Source organism: Anser anser, assembly GCF_964211835.1.
Source record: "Anser anser genome assembly, chromosome: 5".
Taxonomy (NCBI): domain Eukaryota; kingdom Metazoa; phylum Chordata; class Aves; order Anseriformes; family Anatidae; genus Anser; species Anser anser.
In genome coordinates, this window is record NC_139725.1 from 9,192,043 (window position 1) to 9,204,349 (window position 12,307).

At 35.3% G+C, this 12,307-nt stretch overlaps 1 protein-coding gene across 9 annotated transcripts in view; it reads left to right on the plus strand.

Annotated features, from left to right (window-relative positions):
* The first annotated feature begins 1,754 nt into the window (after positions 1-1,754).
* Positions 1,755-12,307, plus strand: part of LOC310900658 (uncharacterized protein) — a 255,378-nt gene continuing 244,825 nt past the window's right edge. For 6 of the 9 annotated variants that reach the window (XR_014585290.1, XR_014585291.1, XR_014585292.1 and 3 more), the window contains exon 1: positions 1,755-4,434. The gene's annotated coding sequence lies outside the window, so the exon portion shown is untranslated. The other 3 variants (XR_014585296.1, XR_014585297.1, XR_014585298.1) reach the window with 1 other exon arrangement.

Genomic DNA, 12,307 nt, shown 5'->3' on the forward strand with positions numbered 1-12,307 from the left:
CAAAAAGAACACCTCCCAGATATGAATGGTTTTGTCTATCAGAAAGGAAAGGCTTTGCATGTGATATTGCGGTATTAAAATGTAGGTTTCTTAATTGGAAGCTAGAAAAAGTTATTGTGCAAGGGTAATAATAAGCGAGGAACAATAAAGGATGGAAGGAAGCAGACTTAATCTGTATATTCTGATTTATGTGTTAATGTCTTTCTTTTACTAGATGTTAGTACAGGTAGAAGAGAAGGCTCATGGTGATGTGGTATGTGTTAGGCAAACACAGCTCTGTGAAGGCAGAGAAGGAGATTAAACAACCTGAGTTGCTCAGGTTTTGCAGATTCTGGAGGATGTCAGTGCTATCTATGAAATCTTATGAAACCTGAAACGTGTCACTAAGAGAAATGGGGACGTGTTCTCTGTTGCATTCTATAGAATGCTTCATCTGCATTAAGGATGAGCTACTGTGGTAGCAGTGGTCTGCAGGAAACATTTTGAGAAGATAAATTCTCATTCTCTTTTCAGTCTTTTTTTGGATGGTGGAACATTACCTCTGTAAAGATGTAATACACAGATTCAAGCCTGAAATAAGAAAACTCCCCATTACTTCACCAGAAGATGCAACAAGAATACAACAAAATCAGCTTGTCATATAATTTCTGACAATGCAAACCAGTAAATTGTTCAGTTATTAGTTTACAATATAACTATTTTACTAGAAAGTGATATTACCACATTTATGAAATATTTCAAAACTTTTTCTGAAGTGGAAAGTCAAATCAGACAAAATATCTAGTTCCATGGAAATGTGATAAATCAAATACAACAGAGATATGGATACTTGGAAAAGTTATGCTGCATGCAACCAATATGGTCTTCTATACCTTTGTTCCTGAATCCCAGAAGTAGCAGATGCATTGTTGGCTTCAGGGATGGCAGCCTGTTATAGTGAGCTCGGAGCCAAATATAAGTCCTATGTAGTGTACACTTTATGCTTCTTTCAGATCTGTGTCCTTCTCAGGAGACAATGTTGTATCAAAGTGATGTGTTCTGCTTCCATTATAAAGTGTCTTAGGGGATCGGATAGTAACTTTTGCTCTTAGGAAGGATTCTGAGCTTCATTTGATGTCCTGAAGCAGCAGAAGAGGAAAGTTTTGGTTTTGCTCTTCATGAAGTAACATTCAGGTTTCATTTTTGCTCTTCAGCAAATGCAAAAATGCTTTTACTTTTGTCCCTACTGAGGTAGGTGAGTTGAGCAAATGTCTAGAGCATTGTCTAAGGGAAAGAACTGGTACCACAGTCAAGTCTGAAATTGTTACATGCATGCAAATAATGACAAGATATAAGATAAAGTATAACGGGATCTTTAGAGTCACTAAAATATTAAGTCTGTAACACATTTGCAAAAGAATTTCCTACAGGCAAAACACATAGTTATGCTTAACATGTGCTTAACTAACATTTATTGATAGCGGTTTTGTTCATACAAAACTTGAGCACTTCAACTAAAAATGAAAAAACAACTTTTGGATCTTGAGATTACCCTTCAAACCATCCTACCACTAAATGCTAATGTTGCATACAGAAACAACTATTGCCATACAACGTACTTCTATGCACACCTACAGTTGCCTTGAGATGACAATGAAATGGTAATGTATTATTATACTTGTACAGATCATGTGTGATTTCTTGAAGCAGATAATGACACATACTCCTACTGTTTCAAATTATGAGGAGGAGTCAATCTGGAGAGGTATGTGAAAGTAAACTTTGTATTTGCTCTCCTTGCAAAATGAGTCTATAGACAGTCTTCTGCTACAGTAATGATTTTGAAATACTGGCTTTCATAAACAGCAATTTTTACAGATTCTATATCAACAGTGAAATACAGCACTAGCTTCTTATTCACTTCCATGTGTAAGTCAGGGTACTGTTGACTAACGGCTACCAATATTCAAAGCCTTGCATGATTTAAGCCCAGGAGGATTTTGCATTTTTTCACTTCATCCTATAGTGACAGCTGAGATGGCATTACAGATTTTGGGGAAGAAAACTGAGGAGGAAGATGACAGTTCCTTCCCAGCTGAAGGTATTACCTTTTGGAGTTTGTTCCCCTTGGAAGTCTGCCATATTCTAATTTTTTTGTGCAACAACTGCCAGATTGTCAGGTGACATATCACTGCCACTCTGAGTCCTGCTTATATACTTTGTTTATCATTTAGATACCTATTCTCTTTTGGTTTGTGCTTATTTTAGGGTTTCTTAATTTCATCTCTTTGGAATTGCTGGGAGTTTGTTAAACCAAAAGAGACTTGTGCAGCACAAATCAGTAAGTGCCAATGAATGCAATTCATTAATTTGTCTTAAGAGCCTTTTAAATAAGCAGCATTATATCTCACGTTAGTTGTTGATACATATATACATATTAAAATTTGGCAGAAAGCAGAATAATAGAGGCCACAGATTTCACTACAAACCTAGTGCCATTATACATTATACAAATCAGATGATAATACACATAGTACCGACTGTAGGGAAAACTATGTACAGTATCGAGAAGTTGACCCATGAGCTAAGCAGAATAATGTTTATAGGTTTGAAGGCTGAAATTCCTTTTCAGGAGAGAATTGCATACTGATGATAAATTCCAAACAGACATTCAGGAGAGATGGCATCTACCCATGCAGCAAATCCTGTACAATAAGCAGCTGCTTAAGTAGATTTGCTTCACTGTCTCTTTCCTTATCTCAAAAAGAATCATCTCATTAGTTACCTACTGAAATATGATAACTTGTGTTTTAGCTAGAAACATGTTTTGTTGAAAAAACACACCACATTTAAGTTTTAAGATGGCAAAGGCTGAGAATCTGTCAGAGCTCTTGAGAAACTGTATTTGGATAGTTACGGTTTCTGTTATAAACAGACATCTTAATGAATTTGCCTAGGGTTGGTATTGATATTGAACTTTTCCACTTGGTTGGAAATCCATTATATAACATGTATGATATAGATTATAATATTGATTAAAAAAAGAAAAAGACATTATTGGTATGCGGCTCACAGCTTTATAGGCATGTTCTGAACTCTACCCTATTCTCACCATTTTTAAAGCAAAACGATATTCTGTCAATCTTGCAATCTTAGATTTTGTTTGAATTACCTAAAAGTCTTTGAGATAATTATCATCAGTCTATAAATTCTTTCCTCTGGCTCCTTGATTGTTTTGGAGTAGCTGCTACTGAAGCCTGTTCTTATCACTGTAAAGTTCCTCACAGTTACGAGAACTTACTTAAAATACTTAAAGTGCATCACAAGTAGCTCTCTCCAATATGTGAAACACATGGAATAATATAATTGTAAAATCTAAGTTTTTACAATTCCTTACTTAATTTTACATTTTAATATTAAGATAAATTCTAGTATTTACTGTTTTTGCAATAGTACCCATAAAATTTAAAACAATCTGAAAGCGTTTAATTGTGCCAAATATCAATAAACAAGTACATAGTTGTATTCACATAAATGGAAAAATAGTATTTTGTGTTATTTTTATTGAAGTTACTGTCCCAAAACTAAAGTCATTGGTGTCCTGTATTTTTTGATTCAACTTGCTCTTTATTTTTCTTTGGAAGATCGTCATGTTTTAGTGACGGTGTTAGCAGAGTTGTAATAATAACTGTGCTTGTTGAAACACTTTTTCAGCTTCCAGCATTTAGTCTGCTCTCATGTTTTTTAATGAATAAAGAATGGGTTACAAGCTGTTCTAAGACACAGTACTTAAAACATATTCCAGTTGTTGTTTCCAGGTAATTTGTTGAACTCATGCTTAAATACAAGTGATTTCTGGCAAGATCCCCAGCTCATAGTTTACTTAATTCTTCATCCCTGTGCTCATTAAATGATTTGTTTTAAAGTTGCCCCAGTTCCAAAGAAGTTAGAATACAACCTTGTTGACTTTGATGATCTTTGTCAACTTCAGTTACATCATCTGTAATGCTTATGTTTTCTCCTACGTTTACAAGGTACCATTATCATCATTATTCCTTTCTTTATGCACAGTCTCCGATTATGTTAATTCACAGCATTGCTCTGCAGTTCATGACTGCAGTTCTTGAATAGCTGAAATGTACTTATTGTATGTTAAAAAGCTTTGGAAATAGTGAATACATTTTTAAAAAAACTATTTCCATGGCTTTGTCATTCGAAGAGTTTAAAATAATACATAAAGGTTTGACAGTGGTTCTATGTATAATTATAACACAGAAGCTTCTGAAACTTGATCGTATTGATTCAGGCTGGAATTTTCGGACTGCCCAAACAATGGGTGGAGAGTTAGGTGGAACTGAGGAGGAGCTGAGGGAGCTGGGGCTGTTTGGTCTGGAGAAGAGGAGGCTGAGGGGAGACCTCATTGTTCTCTGCAACGACCTGCGAGGTTGCAGCAAGGTGGGTGTTGGTCTCTTTTCTCAGGTGACAAGTGACAGGACACAAGGAAATGACCTCAGGTTGTGGCAGGGGAGGTTTAGATTGGATACCAGGAAGAATTTCTTCACAGAAGGGGTGGTTAGGTACAGGAGCGGGTTGCCCAGGAAGTTGGTAGAGTCACCATCCCTTGAGATATTTAAGAGATGTGTGGATGTGCCACTTAAAGACATGGTTTAGTGGTGGATTTGGTAGTGTTAAGTGATGGCTGGACTTTTTGATCTTGTGGATCTTTTCCAATCTAAATGATTCGATGATTCCATTATATGATATATACAAGAAATGCATGAACTACTGCTGTAGATTGGCATCTTACACTTGTGACTTGTAGATACAGTTAAATTGTTGCAAATTTGTTTGTTCTACTGCTAGTTTAGATTCCTGTAAAAGTTGCCCTTTAGGTAGAATGAAGAAATGTATGACAAGAATGATAATTGTTAGAATTCATAGAGGAAGGTTCTTTGTAGGATAAATGGAAAAATAGATTTCTTTGCCTCTATTTGAAGCCTTTGGGGTTGCATGAATTCTGAAGTGTATAGGAAAAAAAATGCTTGCAAAAGATGCCTGATATTTGCCACTCTCAATCTTGTAAAACCCTTAGAGATCTTGCATGAGCTTAGTGTGCAGAAAGCTAGACAGGATTTTGTAGAAAAGGTTGAAGTGTGAATGGATTTGTTACAGTTCTTGTGATAGTTTGTCACAAGCTTGGTATGGATAAAAGAGCATATATAAGAAGTGTTCTTAAGATACTTTTGTCGTGGCTGATGGACTTCTGTGTGCATTGAAAAGCCATACATTCTCTTCTATAAAGGTCTTGAAAATCTAAATAAAACCAGATGAAACATGGCTGTAAAAGTTAGGTAAAGTTTTGTAAGTTATAGAAAAGAGATATGGATTGTTTCAAGTGCAAGAAAAGCTGCAAAAGGAGAGAGCAGACTTCTGTGACTGGGGAGGCTGGACAAAGGGGACTGTAGAAACCTTTCAAAGCTGAAAGTGAGAAAGGAAACAGAAAGGGGACAAAAGAGCTGTAGCAGGTAAGCTGGATTTGCTCTGTTGTGGAACACAAAAGTTGTAAGAGACTTAAAGTGCAAGTTGTTGTAATTTGTGTAGAAATGGCATTCTACAGTTAGTGAGAGATGCTAGTTGTGGATGAAATGAAGTACGAAAGTAGTGTGGCTAATCAAGGAGTTTCCTTCAAATGCTTGAATCTGTTGTGTATGCCTCTTCTTTTAAGAAAAAGTTATCATTCTCTCCTACATTTACATTATAAACATCCATGTGATAGCTAATAGTGCTGTTTCTTTTCATTTCATTTTAGTATAGCTGATTCTTCAACTGGTAACTAAATAAAACTGTTGCACTCGAAACCTGTCAAATGGGGGTTTGGTTTCTGTTTGGAAAAGTAAAATTAAGCAGCAGTTTTCAGCTCTGAAAAATCTGTATGTGGGTGGAAGGTAGGCTTCACTTCAGGTCAGGATTATGAATGTCTTTTCTATACTTACGGGTATTATGTAGGCTTATAATTCATTCATTTGGGTTTAAGTAGAGCAAAGGCTTATATCTTTTGGGTTGTATGTACATTTAATATAAACTGAAAAACAGAAGATTTATAGCTATGCACAAAAGTAACGTACTTTTTCCCGCCAAACACCTCATACTCGTTTTATGTCACAGCTGAGAGAGTTATTTATTTATTCTAATCATAAAACACCTTTTAAAGTCTAATAACATTCCTTCTTATTCTTTCTCTTCTGGATTCTCTATTTTGTACACAAAATAATTCTCTGGATTACTTTCAGTTCTTGGTTTACCTACAGATTTCTAGTCATTTAGTAGAAAAGCTGGAGTAGTTTCATTTTTGGGCTTTTTATTTCCTTTTCATGGAGACAAAGTAGCCAGTTTGTATCATAAGAGGCACACTTGTTAATAGCAACATTGGTTTTCATGGTGGTCTTTGACATTTCTGCAAAGTGAATTTCAATTACAGTATAACTCAATGAATGTGATCTTGTATGATGCTGGACAAAACGGTAAGGCTGAGTAGCTCTGTCCTGTCTCCTGAATTGTGCTGTGGACACCACATCATAGTGGGGGGATGTTGATAATCAGTGGTGGTGCTAGAATGGCTTCCTTCCTTACCTAACTAATTTTGTCAGCCTGTCAAATATCTGGGAGCTAGGTTCCTTTTAATTAAAAACAAACAAGGAGATTATGTGAAATCTTGCACAATGACTTAGTTTTACCAGAGTGGTCTTAGTTTAGTGTTGTCATCTTTTATCTTACTGATATTCTTTATTGGCTTGTGAGATTCTGAAGCACTGGTTTTGCTATTGGAAAACGTTTGCCTTAATCTTTAAACTCACCACTGCACAAAAAAATAAATAAATAAAGGTTTAGACACATATTGGATTTTTTGGAGAAGAAAGAAAACATAAAAAACTGAAGTCACATAATTGAAATAAAAGAAGACTTGAATGAAATCCTCTGTAGGAAAGTATGGTTTTAATTTCTTATATAATTTTGATTTTGTGGTATGCATGCAATAGATTTAGTGACTGAGTTTGTCCTTCATAATCTGTCCTTCATGTAATTGTAACATGCAAAGGCTTCCTTGTGGAAGGCAATCATTCCAAAAACAGTAGAAGAAAAATATGTAATTGGCTCCAAAGTATCTTGTAATCATTTAGAGGTTCGATATATATCATGATATAAAGGTTTTTGATACCTCTTCCTGCCTTCTTGGACTCTTTGATTTTATTTTTTCCCCACTGCCAAGAGTGGAATGTCAGTGTTTTCTTATTGTTAGGCCAAGGCCTAATATACGTCACATACATGTCCACATAAATGTCAAACTTAACCTAAAACTACTAACTGCATTTAGCATCTGCAGTTACAGATGCTGTGTACAGACAAACGAATTGCACCCCTTCTCCACTCCATTGTTTTCCCAATTTTTGCCCACATATTATGAATTTAAAGTGAGCTGCTATGTATTTACCACGTAGAACCATGAAAGTTGCTTAGGAAAATATCAAACAGTACTGGGCACAGGAGAGACTCTAAGACTAGTCCAAAGGCTTTCTTCCTGGCAGGGAGCCAGAGATAACCAATCTGAGTGAGCTTTTACACCTGTACTGAGTTGCATTTATTCCTTTTTTTTTTTTTTTTCCTTCTAGTTGTGTTCAAGTAGTTAACTTGATAACTTGTAGTATTTTTATAGCAATGACATTTCAATGGCTGGCTGATAACCCCTAAATTTCTTCTATACTCACTCCTGCCTCTTACTGTATTTTAAAATATACAGAATATTTTTCCAGACTTTTTTTCTTTTTTAACCTTGATGCTTGGAGGAGCAACTCAGGCAACTGAACTCATCAAAAGCCAAATTTTCATCTAGAGAATTCTTTATCCGAAGTACATTAATTTATTATCTCTTGACTAGACTGCTAGAGCACTTTAAATGGCACTGCACAGGCTTAGGTACCTTGATAGAATGTGTGGCAAGAGGCATTCTCCATCAAAGTACTCTTTCTTTCACCAATAGAGACAAAGCTTTGAGTGAGAAAAAGGACTTGGAAAAAATCTTCCTGCTAGCAGGCCTACAAACCTACGTTACCATAAATCTTACCATGGGTGGATAACATGTTTGCAGGTGAAGCTTTTTTAACAGTTTCATTAGGATTCTATATTTGAATCTAATTCCCAGAAAGAACTACTGCTTCTCTTTCTTGAGAAGTATTCAATTTTAAACGTGTGTGTCAAGACTTGGGATCTTCTGTTTGCAGGCTCTTGCATTACTCAAACCCAATTTTATAGGTTGATGACAGATGAGAGTTCTGATTTTGTTCCTTAACAATGCTGTGTATGGAGATGCCTGTTTTGAAGTAGTCATTTACTTCCTGAATGCTTCTACAGAAAGAATCTCACTGAATTTATTGAGACATTCATCTTTCTAGTAGTGGGTCAACATGAAGTATTAATACATTATTACAAGGCAGCTTCAAATCCATCACAACAAGAGAGGGGATGTGTAGGCATGTAAAGATAAGAATGGAAAAACTGCATGACATTCTCAAGGTCATAATGTAGGCTTGCAGCAGAGCAGGAGATAGAAACTGGGTGCTCTGGATTGCAGATGGTATGTTCTGGTCATTTTTCTTATCAAATATACTTGCAGAAACTTAGATAACCAAAGCAAAACCCAACCAAGCTAAGATGTAATCCTGAATCAAATTGTGCATTTTTTTTTAATCTTGTATTATGGCTGGTGTACAATATGTTAAACAGTTGGATTTGTAGCTTCTATTTTCCTTGAGAGTTTTAAACTAAAAAAAATACAGTTATTTAAATTTCATAACAACTGTTTTGAATGGTACTGGACATGTAGAAAAAAGTTTAACTGAAGAACAAAACTAATATACCACAACAATAAAACGAAGAGTAATAAAACATCAGAAATAAGATGAAAGCAATAGATGAGCTATGTTGTAATGTCAGCTTTAGAGTAAATGCATGTAATTTCAGTAAACCTTTAGTGATGAAATTAGAAATCTGTTCATCATAAAACTGACAGTAACTGTGTGACCAGATATTCAAGATGGATAATGGGTTTCCATCATCATTAACAGAGTGCAAAATCCTGCTGGACAAATGACACATGGCTTTGGTACTGACTCCATTAAGACAAGACACACTTTTTATTTAGTGAATTTAGTAAAGATTTGGACTGAAAGTGCAAATAGGATGATTGAAACATCCTGAGTTGGAATATGCCAAATAAAGAATGTTATATCTCAGATTATAACGTGGGCCATCCCTGTTGTCAGTATTGTGCATCATTTTGCTTTCTATTGTCAGTACTACATTTGTCACAAGTTCCAGTGCTCTGATGTTACTGTATGTGCTCTTCATTTTCTTCACAGTATGGGTATTATTCAGCAGAAGAAAGAGGAAAGGCAACTTAATTATGTCTTTTTGGCCAAGGAATCTGAATAACCAACTGGTTTAGGTGCAAAAGGGAAGTACAATCATGCCTTTATTCTGCTAGTTTTATTCCACTTGAAATGATATCATCTTCTTTTATGGAAAACCACCAGCAGAGCTCTTCAAAAATGATTGTTTATAGAGTGTACTGTATTTTCCCACTTAGTTTTTCCTCTCTTGGACATGTCCTCTATAGCTCTAAGAAAGGGGCATCATTCTTAAACTCTGGAAGATGATACAAAGAAGCTTCTGCAAAGGTTTTGATTTTCTTCTACAAATCAACGGTATAAAATACAAAACTTCAGTAGTTTGAACTGAAACACAGCATGCTATCATAATAATTCTTTTGCAGAACACCGAAAAGCTTGATTTTCTCTGTTGCATGCGGTTGTAGTAAATGACCAGAAAATCTGTAGTAGTTGTCGTAATTCCCCTTGTGTCTCCCCGGCACAGTGGCATATAGCTTATTCACTTTTATTTGTGCAAAGAGAAGATAAGAGGCACAACTTTTAGGCAGCAGAAAAAAGTGTACCATTTTTAGGAGAAATTCTCAAAACTATCATTTTAGACCTGTTCATCAAAAGCTAGCAGAAAAACAATGAAGTAATTTAAATGAAAATTACATTTGTAGGAAAGTCAGTCAGAGCTGATCTTTGAGGAACAGTTTGTTGCAAATCTTCAGGTGAGCAGACAGAGGCAGAGTCTTGTCCTAAACCTTGAATGTAAGAAGCTTATAACAGCAAGCCAACTTTCGGAGAATGTAAGACTTCCACTGGAAAGCATAGGAGATTCTGAAATATAGAACTATAACCTTAACCCTCACCGGTACATTTTGTTATTTACACTGTAGTGTAGTTTATGGATTAGCACTCCCACTGGGATGCTACAAGTGGTTTTATAAGCAATTATCAGTCAAATCAGCTTCTTTTTCCAAAGTACAGTCACATTCCATCTCTATGGCAATTCTCCCAAATTATCTGCCCTTGTTTAAGCTGTACAAGTACTCTTTTTTTTCTTTATTTTTACTTTTCATACATAAATAAATCTCTCCATGCTATAGTTTTCACATTGTTTCCTCGTAGCATTCTGTATTCAGTATTGCAGCTGTCCTCAACTCTGACTTTTCCTACCATTGTGTGGTTTAAACACTTAGAATATCTGAGTAATCAGTTTTTTCTCTCCTGATTCATGTGTACTTGGGGTTGCAAATACAACCACCACTCACACACTCACAGGAGGTAAGAGATGTTATATGTATGAGAAGCCATGGAGGCCCAAATAGTATAGAGAGTCTGTGAGCAATTATGCTGCTTATGTGACAGATGCTGGTTTCAGAGGTGTACAGGGGAGTGACAAATGAAAAGAAATGTTTTTGTAAACAACACTCTTGCATTTTGAATGGCAAAGTTAGCATTTTGATTTTCGGGCTGTATATATGCAATTCCTCCATATGGGAAGAATGATCTAATGATGTCCTCTGTTAACAATAGGCGATTTTAAAGCACATTCAGTTATATATTCTCATCAGCATTTGATGGAATAGGAAAAAGAATGAATGAATGTTCAATGCATTTCAAAAACTAAATGTTGCCATTTAAAAATATTTCTCTTCTTTTTTATTCTGTATTTATGAGATCCTTCTAAGAATCTAAGAAACACAAGTAGCCAGTTAATGCTATATTATTCAGAACCTATGTTAGATGAAGATGATCTTCAATTGGATGCAGAACTTCATTTCTCTACCATGACTGCATACATTACGGAGGAATATTCAACTAAAGAATTATCAAAATGTATTTTGATAGTTAGCAATTATAGGAAGAATTTCTGCAAGTCAGAAGAACTGCTGTTTGCTCACTGTTTCGTCTGTATGAAAAATCAATCTCAATACTATACTACATGCCTGCCCAACATAAATACATATCTGTGGGTATGGGTATGAAAATTATGAAACATGAAGGCTCATAGGGTTACTTAGGCATGCAAAATTGACTACCTACATAAGAAACTTATTCAAGTATTGTCAGTTATACTGGCTATTACTGTATGTGCTTTGATTAGTATGTTCCCTCTTCCTATTGCTGTTCAGTTTTTCTTTACATCTAGTTTTACACTGCCCAGTATTTTATACCTCATTCCATCTTTGTTCTTTTTACAACATAGTTCAAACTCAGTAAAGATGAGGCAAGCCACATTTTGAGGGCAAGCCTTTTTAAACCTACAAGTCCATCTCTACTTAATTTGGCTTCCTGTGGTAGGCAAAGTGACCTTTTTTGTGAAGTGCTAACTAAAATCCATTCAGTGCTGCAATAAAATTAAAGTGTAAGAAATCCAATATTGCCATCCTGACTCAAAGCCTATTGAAATAAATGGAAATCTCCTACTAATTTGATCCAAAGCTGACTGAAATCTTTGAAGACTGTGTGTGTGTATACATATATATATATATATATATATGCTCCTTTGGATATGTTAAAAGCACTCCATTGTCCCAGCTGAAACAGAACAACCAAAAATAATTGCTAGATTTTCAGAAGATGGAATGGCTAGTATATTCTTGATATTTGCTGTAAGAATGAGCAGATTCTATGACTGTCTGACCTCTCAAGGTACTTTTTATCTTCAAAACATTTTCAAAAATAGTTCTGGTTTGCAAAGCTTCCTCCACCATTTAATCTATTTTCCTCCCAGAAGTGATTAGACATGAAAACAATATGTAAAAAAAGATTTTGCTTTTTAAACGGACATGTGACCTACACAATTGATTAAGAATAGAAGTGCATAGAAAACCTATCAGCTAGGGGCCTACTGTTCAGTACTTTTTTTTTTTTTTTAACTAGATGGCATTTTTTTC